This window comes from Octopus bimaculoides, chromosome 4 (genome assembly GCF_001194135.2).
Source record: "Octopus bimaculoides isolate UCB-OBI-ISO-001 chromosome 4, ASM119413v2, whole genome shotgun sequence".
NCBI lineage: Eukaryota > Metazoa > Mollusca > Cephalopoda > Octopoda > Octopodidae > Octopus > Octopus bimaculoides.
The window spans coordinates 22,360,552-22,372,493 of record NC_068984.1 but is presented as its reverse complement, the minus strand read 5'-3'; positions in this window follow the sequence as shown (position 1 = coordinate 22,372,493).

Sequence of the window (11,942 nt, the reverse complement as noted above, 5' to 3'; positions counted from 1 at the left end):
TATATATATATATATATATATGTAAAGAGAAAGTGAGTAAAGACGCATGGCCTAGTGGTTTGGGTGTTTGCACTCACGATTACTGGATCGTAGTTTCAATTGACCGAGTGAAGCGCTGTGATCTTGAGTAAAACATTTCATTTCACGTTGACCTTCCATTACTTCGACACCTAACGCCTGATGTTTGATGGAGAAGAGGTGCATGTGATAACTTCTATTTCTGAATGTGAAGAACGGAAGAACTTTACACGTTAACTAACGCAATATTAAGGTATTTCGGCTTTCCTTTTCTTGTATTCCTTAAAGTTTCATTTGACTGGGGAGCGTCGAAACCAGTACCAGATAAGCCATTATCACGGTGGGTAGAAAATGATTTAATTTTTATATCATTGTTTTACATTTAAATTCGTTTATATATATATATTGATATCAATCACATTTACTTGGTACTCGACCAGTATCTGTATCAAATATAAAATATATAGACAATTTATATTGAAACACAGTTATTAAAATTTTACATTAAAAAATCATTTTTTAAAATACCATGGCAGTTTATATGTGGGTGTGTGCGTTTATGAATGAGTGTAAATATATATATGAATGCGTTTCTGCGTGTGTGTGTGTGTGTGTGTGTGCGTGTGTGTATTTGCGTGCGCGCTCGTAATATTTTGGTGAGAGCGTGGTAGTTACATCTGAAGCCTGTTCGTTTTAATATTCACTAAAGTTGTTTGTTATGAGTTTGACAGTTGTTCTTTTTGTTTTCTAGGTTATTATTATTATATTTTGTTTATAGTTGATTCGATATACTTTTATTATTGATATTCTCGAGTTTAGATGGCATCATGTTAAGCAATGCAGCCGTCAGTAAATAAATAAATAATGTAAATATTTGAAAATAACAAATAATTATGTTTTTCATCACCTTGCTGATGTGAGAAACATTTCATACTTCAGTCTGGAATAGAAATATGCATACCAAAACAGATACATATACATACGAACATGGCCACACATATATATGCATTATGTATATGCATACGTGTGTGTCGATAAATACTTGCGTATCGATATATATATATATATATATATATATATATATATATATATAGGAAATAGTGGCACAACAAGGTACCAATTTTTGTTGGAAATAGTAGTCAATAATCGTTCGACACTAGGTAAAGCTTTACTGAATGTATAGAGGTAAAGATGTGTGTGGGCGGCGAATATAAAGAATTTTCGTCTTACCTATAGGAAGAACGCCAAAGAAATGGACAACCTGATACTCGAGGTTCTAACTTTGCAGAATATGTTTGTTATCGTAAAACTGATTGGTCCTCGTCAGCTAGGTCCACAGAAGAGACTAAATTTAAAATATCCGCTTCATCAATGCTTGTATACTCGGTCAATAACTCCAACCATAGACAGAACCGAGATCAGTGAAAAAGTTATATATAAAAATATAAATATTATTACAGTACAATAATATTAATTTCCAGTGAAATAAAGTACCGTAAAGGTAGAATTATAAATAGGAAATAGTGGCACAACAAGGTACCAGTTTTTGTAATAATATTTATATTTTTGTATAAAATGTTTTGCTAATCTCGGTTCTGTTTATGGTTGGAGCTATTGGCTAAGAATACAGGCATTGATGTAGACGATATTTTAAATTTAGTCTCTTCGGTGCACCCAGCTGACGAGGACCAATCAGTTTTACGATTACAAACGTATTCTGAAAAGTTCAAGCCTCGAATACTAGGTAATTCATTCCTCTGGCTTCTTCCTAGAGGTAAGACGAAAATTTTTTTATATTCGCCGCCGGTACACATCTTTGTCTCTATATATTCAGTGAAGCTTTACCTAGCGTCGAACGATTATCTACTGTTATTTCCAGCACAAACTAGAACCTTGTTGTGCTACTATTTCCTATTTATATTCTACCTTTACGGTGCTTTATTTCGCCAGAAAAGGATTTTATTGTATTGTATTGTATTGTAGTAGTAGTAGCAGTAGTAGTCGTAGTAGTAGTATATATATATATACAGGGTGCGATGGGTAAATTGTCACAAATTTAGATGTTTAATTTCGTGCATGTACATTGTTTTTTTAAATTTTGTCGACTTTATAGTATATTTTGTTCAGATGTGAGAAAACAGCACCATTACGTAATTCAGTGTTTTCATACAGACACTATGCATGCTGCGCTTTCACTCTTTTCATACAGACACAGCGCAGGTTACGGTGAATAAACTTTTCAGAAATATCCTATTAGGTTATCATCATGTGTTTCTTTTTTCAGAAATAACCAAATAGGTTTACCATTAATTCCGTAATATATTCACGGGTCCTGCTGGTGTACTTAATTTTCTAAAAAAATTATTTCCGTTTTCTTAAACAGTTTCCCATTTTTGTGACTTTCAAAGATAGTGTTCGGTAAAGGGATCTGAACGCCAGTAAAAACCAATTTCAAAATGGCTCAATATACAATACCGCAGACGGCCTTAAGACCAACATTAGTGACCTAATATGTCAAACACCGAGTCTCAGCAAGTTGGTAGACATGATGTTGAAACTAATCGCAATCATTGGATCAGTTAAACCACCTTGCAAAATGTTAATAAAATCACTATTATTGTGTTATTTGATCTAGTAACTCTATATATTGCTATCCCACACGACAATGATCTAGAAATCATAGAATTCTGATTTGAAAACTTCCCCTACGAAATCACAGATCGAATAGAAAAAGACTAATTACTGATGAATTAAGTTTATCCTACAAAAGAATACTAAAACATTATATATGTATGACCAAAAAATGAAAACATCACTGGAAATACACAAGCAAAACACACAAGATCCACATTATCTACTGAAATATAAACACAAATAGTCTAACACTGCCGTTGCTCTAAGTGTGAGGCTTGCATCAACCTTACCGAGGGAACATAAATTTAAATACGGAGATGCTTTCAGTGAATACCTTTACTTCTCGTTAATAACAAGCGTTTTCGTTTATGCCCTTAAACGTAATCTTGTAATGAAGTGTACATCAGCCAAACGGAAATTACCTTAGGAAAGAGACTCAGTATTAATTAGACTAATATGCGACAAACGTATCACCAAATGTCTATCTTCCTTCTTTACCTTAGTTCTGACAAGACTGTAGGACAAATACGGGCAAATAAAGAAACTATTCTTATCAAAGTAAATATATAACGATTGAATAATTTATAACATATCGAAGAGACATTATAGTATTGAAGTTTCACTTCTTACTCATAAATACATAAGCAACCAGTTAGAATTCTTAATAATATCCGCTTACAAATAATAAGCTATTTCCGAATTTTTTGCTATTCTGATAACCTATCGCTTATAGTATTACCTAAAATATTCACCGGATTAACACAGCCTTGATAGTTGGAGTAATTATCGTCCATACTGTCATCTCAGCAAATACGCGAACATAACACGCATTTCCTATCCCTGCCACACGTGACTAACTTCAAATAATTCGAGCCATAATCTCTCCATAAAAAGGAGTAAATTTTCAAACTCCGTTAGAGGCGAGAAAGATTCGGTAGAGTTTAAGGTGTTCTATAATACATTACTTTTGAAAATCATTAAATCATGGAACCGATTAGGTAACTGAACATAAATCTTTTTAAACAGTACAGGTGCACTTTCACTTTCTCTTATGTATGTATATATGTATGTATGAATGCATGTATGTGCATGCACTTGTATATATAAACATATATATAGCCCCCCACACACATACACACAGACACACACACACCCATTTTGTTTGTTGTCTACACCACCTGTCTTCGTCTTTTGTTTTTTTGTGACTTCTCTCTATATACATATATATATATATATACATACATACATATCTATATATATATATGTGTGCGTGCTTGCATGCATGCGCGTGTGTGTGTGTGTGTGTGTGTGTGTGTGTGTGTGTGTGTGTGTGTGTGTGAGAGTGTGTGTTTGTGTATGGTACGGAAAAGTAAACAGGCCGAAGGAAGTAGCACACACCACATATGTTTAGAATTATATATACTAACTAACAGTGTGCTGGTTTCACGTCGCTTCAAATTTCTTGAGCGAAGAATCAATCCCCCTCATGAGATGTTCGCAGGGAACTGAAAAGAATCTAAAAAAAAAATCAAAAATGCTTAGGTAATAATATTTAAGGTTCTATTAGTCATTTTAAGTCATGCAGTCACTTTTGATATGAGAATATGATTTCTTTTATACGGTCTCAGATTATCTGGAAGACACTGTACATATATAATTGTTCAAAGAAAGTTACATATATATATATGTAGTTGCCCAAAGAATGTTTTATATATATATATATATAACAAATTTATAGAAAACAAAAAGAGAAGACAGGTGAGGGTGCAACAAGCAGGTATATTAGTTTGACGCTCGGGAAGAATGGAAAGTCTTTGGCGTTTCGAGCCTACGCCCTTCGGCAGGAAGGATTGAGAGGGAAACAATGGAGAGAACGAAAAAGGAAACGCAACATGATGAAGTGACCCGTTTCGAACTCATTGTGGTCATCCTCAGGTTTGGATACGTGTCCGCTAAAGATAACCGCACTTCAGTTCGCAATATGTAGAAATCAAGTGACACACAGTCACTGACCTTGAAACATGCAAATTTGCAAGGGATGAAAGCAATAAAAAAGCAGAAAATCCTATAAGAGAAGAAAACCATGTTTAAGCGGTAATAAACAGTACTTCTCAGAATAGGTACTGCTTTCATCTCTTATAGAGATTTTCTAACTTTTCTAACTAGCTGATTTGCTTGTCGCAAGATCAGTGACAGTGTGAACTACTGCTATCATTTGCAGACGAGTGTCCACCACCGAGGATAGCGACAAAGAGGTCGAAACCGTACGGTCTGGTGGTCTCGTGGATAGAAGATGATAGAGGTTTGCTTCCCTGCTTGCAATATATATCGGGTGCAGATTGCATCGAATAATCAACTTGAAGAGGCGTCCTCCTGGGGTTAAAAATAGCAGTAACGTCGGTTCCTACGTATGTATGTGTTAATAGGGCCACTCGGGCATCAGCTTTTTAGTCATGTTCATATGGCCTCGTTCAACCCACATAGTTGCAATAAAACTGGGTAGACACCCATTGTGTAGATTGCACAGCCTAGAATAAAATGTAGGTGGAGAATTCTGGGACTATTCCTGCAGTGAAAGATCTTATCACGTCCTATTACACGCGAATGTATTAAACATTACTTTACACGAATTTGTGTGTTGGGGGAGGTGCATACGTGCGTGCATAGTGCATATGCGTGTGAGTGTGTTTAAGGTAAGAACCAGGCTTTCACGTTCTGAACGAAGTACTGAATACTTCTAACAGTAGATTATGCTACATTTGTTATTGCTGTTACTATGATCGTGGTTAAGCCGCTAGATCCTCAGAAACGTTAAAGCATCAGACAAATTTTTTTCCGGTATTCACTCTGCTCTTTATGCTCTAAAACTTCAAATTCCACCCACATAATTGTTTTTTATATTTATTCTCTTGCTTTTAATAATATTAACTACCATTCTACTATTAAGGTCGATCTAAATCGAAACTTAAAGATCTATTTACTGAAATTCCCAAGTGTCTATCTCTACACATATGAAGAAAAAATAAAAGAAAACAACTTCTACATCTTTATCGGTACATATAGGATAATTTCAATCTTCTAACCTCATAAACATATATTGAAATCCTATCACACGCCAAGCTTACCGATGTATTAAAAATATAATCCTCGTGCTCTACAATAGCTTCTTATAAAATCCTATGTTGCAAACAAAAATTATAAAACAATGAAATATAAACCATTTATTTCACTGATAGGTAACCTCTTCCGATGTAGCATTAAGTCCTATATAAATATATACCTGATAAATAATTTGCTTTTGTATTGTCACGTAAAACTAAATCGATTAATACGTATTTATTTTATTCCATTTCTACATTTATTTAAAGATTTTTCAACTTCAAAAGCTACAGTTTAATTTATTACCACTATCTGACAGCCGTCCAAAATTACTAAGTCATCTTACAAGAAAAAATTTCCCACAACACCATACATTTTATAAAATTGTTCATCTATAAATATCCACCAGCTCTGTACTTTGCTCTTTATATGTGAATAAGCCACAAGTCAAAGTTGTGTGTGTGCGTGGTGATGTCTAGTTGGTGTATGCGTGTATGTGAATGCTAGTTACATTTCGTTGAGCTTTGATAGTCGTAGTGTGCCAGCACTGCAGTGATGCTATGGAGGATATATTTGTCAATGTAGGCGTGTGTGTATGAATAACATTGCTTTGATTGTATGTGTTTTCATGTTTTGTTGTTGTGTAACTGTGTATGATGCTGTCTTGTGCGTAGTATGTATGTTTGTATGCATGACTATTTGGGGTTTATATGCCATTGAGGTGTGCGCGAAAATGAGTTTATGTTTGCATTGTAGACGAAAGTCCAAGATAGCACTGTGTGTGGCTAAATCTCACACGAGGAAATGCTGGTTGAATTGATCTCCAGGGTGTAAATGGGGTGAAACGGGAGACTCATTCAAGAAATGGATGTCCCGGAGTTGTTCATGAAAGTGATAGACAAGTATGTTTAGTTTATCCGATGTAGTAGGAGAGTCAGAGAAAGTCTTTTAAGCAGAAGTTAGCATTGCTAGAAATACAGGGGAAGGAGTTAGTTGTTTGGAAGAAATAACACTTTGTTTAGTGAAGATGGTAGTATTGGAGAGGAAAGTGTGGAACTAAATCACAGAAGAGATCTGGGTTCTATATGCAAAGATAGTCAAGAAGCTAAAGACGGGCTGCTCAAATAGGTTACGGACCAACTTAAAAAGGAGAAGAGGTGCTTTTCAGATGTGGAAATTTGGATCACTTAAGAAGATTCGGAACGATTGTAAGGGAGGTGTGTTTGGTGGGAGGTAAAGGAAAGAGTTTGGGGGATGGATAAATGTGAGGAAGAGAGTGGAGGTGCAGTGTACTTAATGGGCATGAGTAATGATATCTTAGGCTTGGTTGGAATATGTGGGCACCATGTATTGTAGTTGTACATCGAAATCCAGGCCACAGCTACAGAAACAGCGACGAAAGAGAAGCTGATCCTGCCAGATGGAGTACATGGTAAGGTTAGGCTTAAAGGAGAGAAATTCAAGGTAAAAATGGGCGTTGGTGGGGTTTGGAAAAATACGATGGTGGTGAGAGTGACTGTGTAGAGATCTATACTGACAGAGATGTGACAAAAAAGTGACTCGTCACAAGTGGATTTTAAGGTCGAGTAAATAGGGCTGACGAAGGCGATGGTCTTCAGTTGTTTCAGGGGCAGGTAGATATCACATATCTCTTTCTTTTTTGTGGTAATAAAGGATGTCAGTTACATCTGGTTACAGGATGTGTTGCTAATGAATTTCCATTAAAATATGGAATCCGTGGTTGCTATTTCTCTCAGACCTCAACGAAGAACACTACGTTGACGTTAGAAATTAGTCAAGGAGTAAATTTTCTTTCGTCGCGTGTAAGTATGTTTGTGTGTATGTTTTATTTATCTACATCGATAAGTGCCTTCATTCTAACAACAGTATATTGTAATAGCAATTAAAATGATGTAGAACACCATGATACACCTAGTCAACATCTATATATTGGCTCAATTGTTGCCATGCAAATAGCAATGAAATTGTGAGATTTCATTGTTATTACTCACAATGTCTGCATATGAACGACTTTTCTATCTACATGAAAAATCAGCTTTCTCGCGTTTTAAAATTGCATCACAAACAAGTAGAGCTTTCTTCAATGTTATGCACGTCTTAACTCTGTTACAATAACCCATATAGTAATATTTGGTTTCTAGTATGCTATAGTATCTAGTGAAGAGAATTTTACCCTAGTTTCTTAGTTGTATAGTGTCCTTCTTCTCCAACTTTATGCTACAGAGTTAACTTTAACCTTTATCGTATACTAAACAACATACACACATTATAACAAAATTAAATTGTTAAGCATACTGTTTAGAAATACAAAAGAAAGAATTCAATAGCAATGATTGAAACACATGAAGAAAGGGAACGGTCGCTGTATGGAATGTACGAGATGGCTAATGACATTACTTCATGATGAGGTCAACGGGTCAACTTTAAGCAGATAAAGAAACGAGAACCAGGTCAAACATAATGGAATTGTCCATGTATTCAGACGCGAAGGAAATATCACAAATACACTTGGAATGATTGGTTGTTATAGTCACTCCAATATCTCTTGATATGTCCAAAAACAAACACAAAGAATGCAAAAACAAAAGAATATGAAGGCCTATCTATTATTGAGTAGACAACGATGGATTTGTTTTCCCTTCGTGGCAACAGCATAATAGCTTGCTAATATATATATATATATATATATGTATATATATATATATATATAGAGAGAGAGAGAGAGATACACACATGTGTAGTTGAGTGTTCAAGTATGCGTGATTATTTATGTATGTGAGGAATAAGTGAAGATATATCAGTGCACGTATGCATTTGTGTAAACATATTTATGTATTTATATTTGTGTGCTCGTATCTGTATGCATGTATCTGTGGATGTGTACATGTATGTACGTGTGAGTGCGTGTGTATGTGTGCGTGTACGGTTGGGTCTTGTGCGCGAGAGTGTTCGTATGTGTGTCAAAGTTACTGATAACAAAGTAACGCTTTCTATGATTTACGTAAAAGGCGGTTTAATCAATGTTCTGTATCCAAAACAACAAACAATAAAGCCCAGAAGGAAATGAAGAAAAAAATAGCAAAATAAATTAACAGCCATAACAAAAACCCATATGTCTAAAACCAACAACAATAATAAAAATTGTATCAATATCATCAGAACTAACAACAAAATGTAAATGTTAACAACTAAATACACTAAAACAGACGCAAAAAAACCTGTAAAAAACAATATCTGCATTAACAGACATAACAACCAAAATAAATAAAGATATAAAAGCAAAGCACTAATAATGTGAATTAAAGTAAACGTAACATCAGGCAGGAAAAATAACAATAAACACAACAAATGCAAACCTCAAACCAAAAATGATTAAAAGGAAACTAAGCGCCAATACAAAACAAAAAAGAAATAATAATAATGAACAGAAAACTATAAGAAAAGGTTGCAACAGGAAAAAAAAAACAAAAACAAACACACTAAAAACAATGTAGGAAACGTGGGAATACACGCATCATGTATCACTCAGATAAATTGGACAGAAGAAATACTTTTAGGGTAATCTCCATAGACGCTAACAGCTTCTTTAAGTGAACGAAGTAGCGGGTAGAGCGGTGGTGGGTAATATAATGTTTGAGTAAGATAGCAAGATACCATATAGTTTTCCGAGTGGTACACACTGGGGAGAAAGTAACCAGTTACCTGAGTTTGTGTAGTGACAGTGGTAACCACGAGCAACAGGCGTTTCTTAACGCAGACACTTGTCACAAGAGTTCTACTCTAATGGAAATCGATGAAGGAGTTTCTAGGCGAGCAATCAGCCTGCTATCAATGACTGTGAAATCGCCATTAACTCGCTTCCAAACACCTTTAAAAGGGATATATCTGATAAGTTGGTCCAGTAGTCACTGGGACAATGGAATAGACACCTCAGAAAATTCGATCACAATAAGTAAGAAACTACAATTGCAACAACAACTACAGCCCTGCTTTTTCAGCTTCTCGCATAGCCCGAAACCAAGAATATATACATTGGTGATCCCTCGTCCAAAGATAACTTTTCATATGAATATATCAGGGCAAGATTTTCTTTGAGCAAGGTTAACATTTCCCCAGTCAGGCAATCTCACTTTTCTACGCCGTTGGTGTTTAACCCAGAGAAAGTCTGCTGACTTAGACCGACACATCTTCGCAGCTATTGTTAAATGAACGCAAAGAACCCGAATAGATACTTTAAGGTATCTGTTCCGACAGCATGAACAGTTCCGGCAACCCGTCGCACTAAACTGGTACGTCCTTTTCAGCACCGAAAGGATGACAGGCAAAAATATTTGAACTCTTTAAGGATACGTTGCACTCGTATGAGGTATTGTATCTAGAATGCACGGCATTTGAATGAAAGGCATTGTATCGCGAATGCAAAGCATTGTACCGTGATAACTAGAATATTAACTAGAATATCCAGCAGGGTGAATTTGAAGAAAGACAACAAAATCCGTCCTCCAAATTTATTGCTTCGATCTGAAATTTTGGCATAAGCCAGATGCATAACAAAAAATTGTGGTGGAAATAAGAAGATAAAAGATTACAAATATTTGCTAAAATATCAAACTGGGGCTAATAAAGACATCATAAGTCTCAATATTAATTTCAAATATTGAGACAAAGTCATCAATTTGGGGGGAGGGTGTAAGTCAATTGCATCGACACCAGCACTCAACTGGTACTTATTTTATCGACCCCGAAAGTCGGCCACGGCGGAGTTTGAACTCATACCTCAAAGAGAGACGAAATGCCACTGAATTGTTAGCACGCCGGGCATAATGCTTAGAAGCATTTCATTCGCCTTTACGCTCTGTGTTCAAATTCCACCGAGATCGACTTTGCCTTACATACTTCCAGGGTCAGTAAAATAAGTACCAATCGAGCACTGGGGTCGATGTACTTAACTTACGACCTACTCGAACTAGTTCGCTTTGTACCAAAATGTAAAACTAATATTAGAAAGTTCAAAGGCGGCGAGCTGGCAGAATCTTTTTCGCGCCGGGGAAAATGCTTTGCAGCATTTCCACCGTTGTGCCGGGACTCACAAACGAAACTCCGACGCTATGTTGCGATATTCATTTCCTCCTGCTCTCGAAATTTGTGAAATAGCTCTTTAGTGATTTCGAGTTGAGCAAATAAGAGGAAGAAATAAAGCTACACGTCGAGTTTGTCCAATTGAGTTGAATTGCGTTCACCTCCGTATTCTGAAAGGAGCAGAAGAGCATAGAATGAACAGTCTTCCGTACAGCTAATCCCTAAAGTCTATTGTTATACGAGTTTCTGGAACATACTTGCATTGAGAAGTATACGTATATAGAGAATATACAAACATCGAGAAAATTCTATTAATTAATAGTTTATTCAGTCATACATTGCGTCACCTTTACTTCAGATATCGGAACTATGTAGCTTATATTCAACAAAGTAAATTCACATGGACTGCTGCAGAGAAAGAAGTCTTCTTTTGCAAACTATGTCCACATCATAATACTTGCATAATATTGACAGGAATAAAGAGAGAAACTGAGGTTACCATGGATAAATAATTAACAGCTTGGTGTCATTATTCCTCGATACTTGGAAAATTAAAATCGGGGCCACAATCGCAATGTCATAAATTGTCTCTTGTACTTTGGAGAATAATTGAGATAATATTAGTCGTTGATCTCATGTCTTTTCATCATTACATAATTATAACTAATAAAATTTTTGATGTCTCCATTACATGAAAAACGTCAACATTAACTTAACACAATGAGCATTCTCATTTAGCAATGGGAATTGAAGCGTATACATATATTGCAAACTCTGTTGAGCTGTTGAAAACTGTGTCTTTGTATTCATTTTATAATACAAAACTCGAAGCAATATCATTTGTAAATCAGTTTCAATTGGGTCTTCAATTGCATTATGGTATTATAGAATAAAATTAGATGCTTGATCTGAAGAAAATACCGCAAGTGAAAGGTGTCAAAGTTTTGAGGCAATCTCTTCTCCAAACTTATTAAGTTTGGAGCTTGCCAAGATAGGAGGTATATTATATATATATATATATATATATATATATATATATATATATCACAGACACACACACACACACACACACACACACACACACATATATA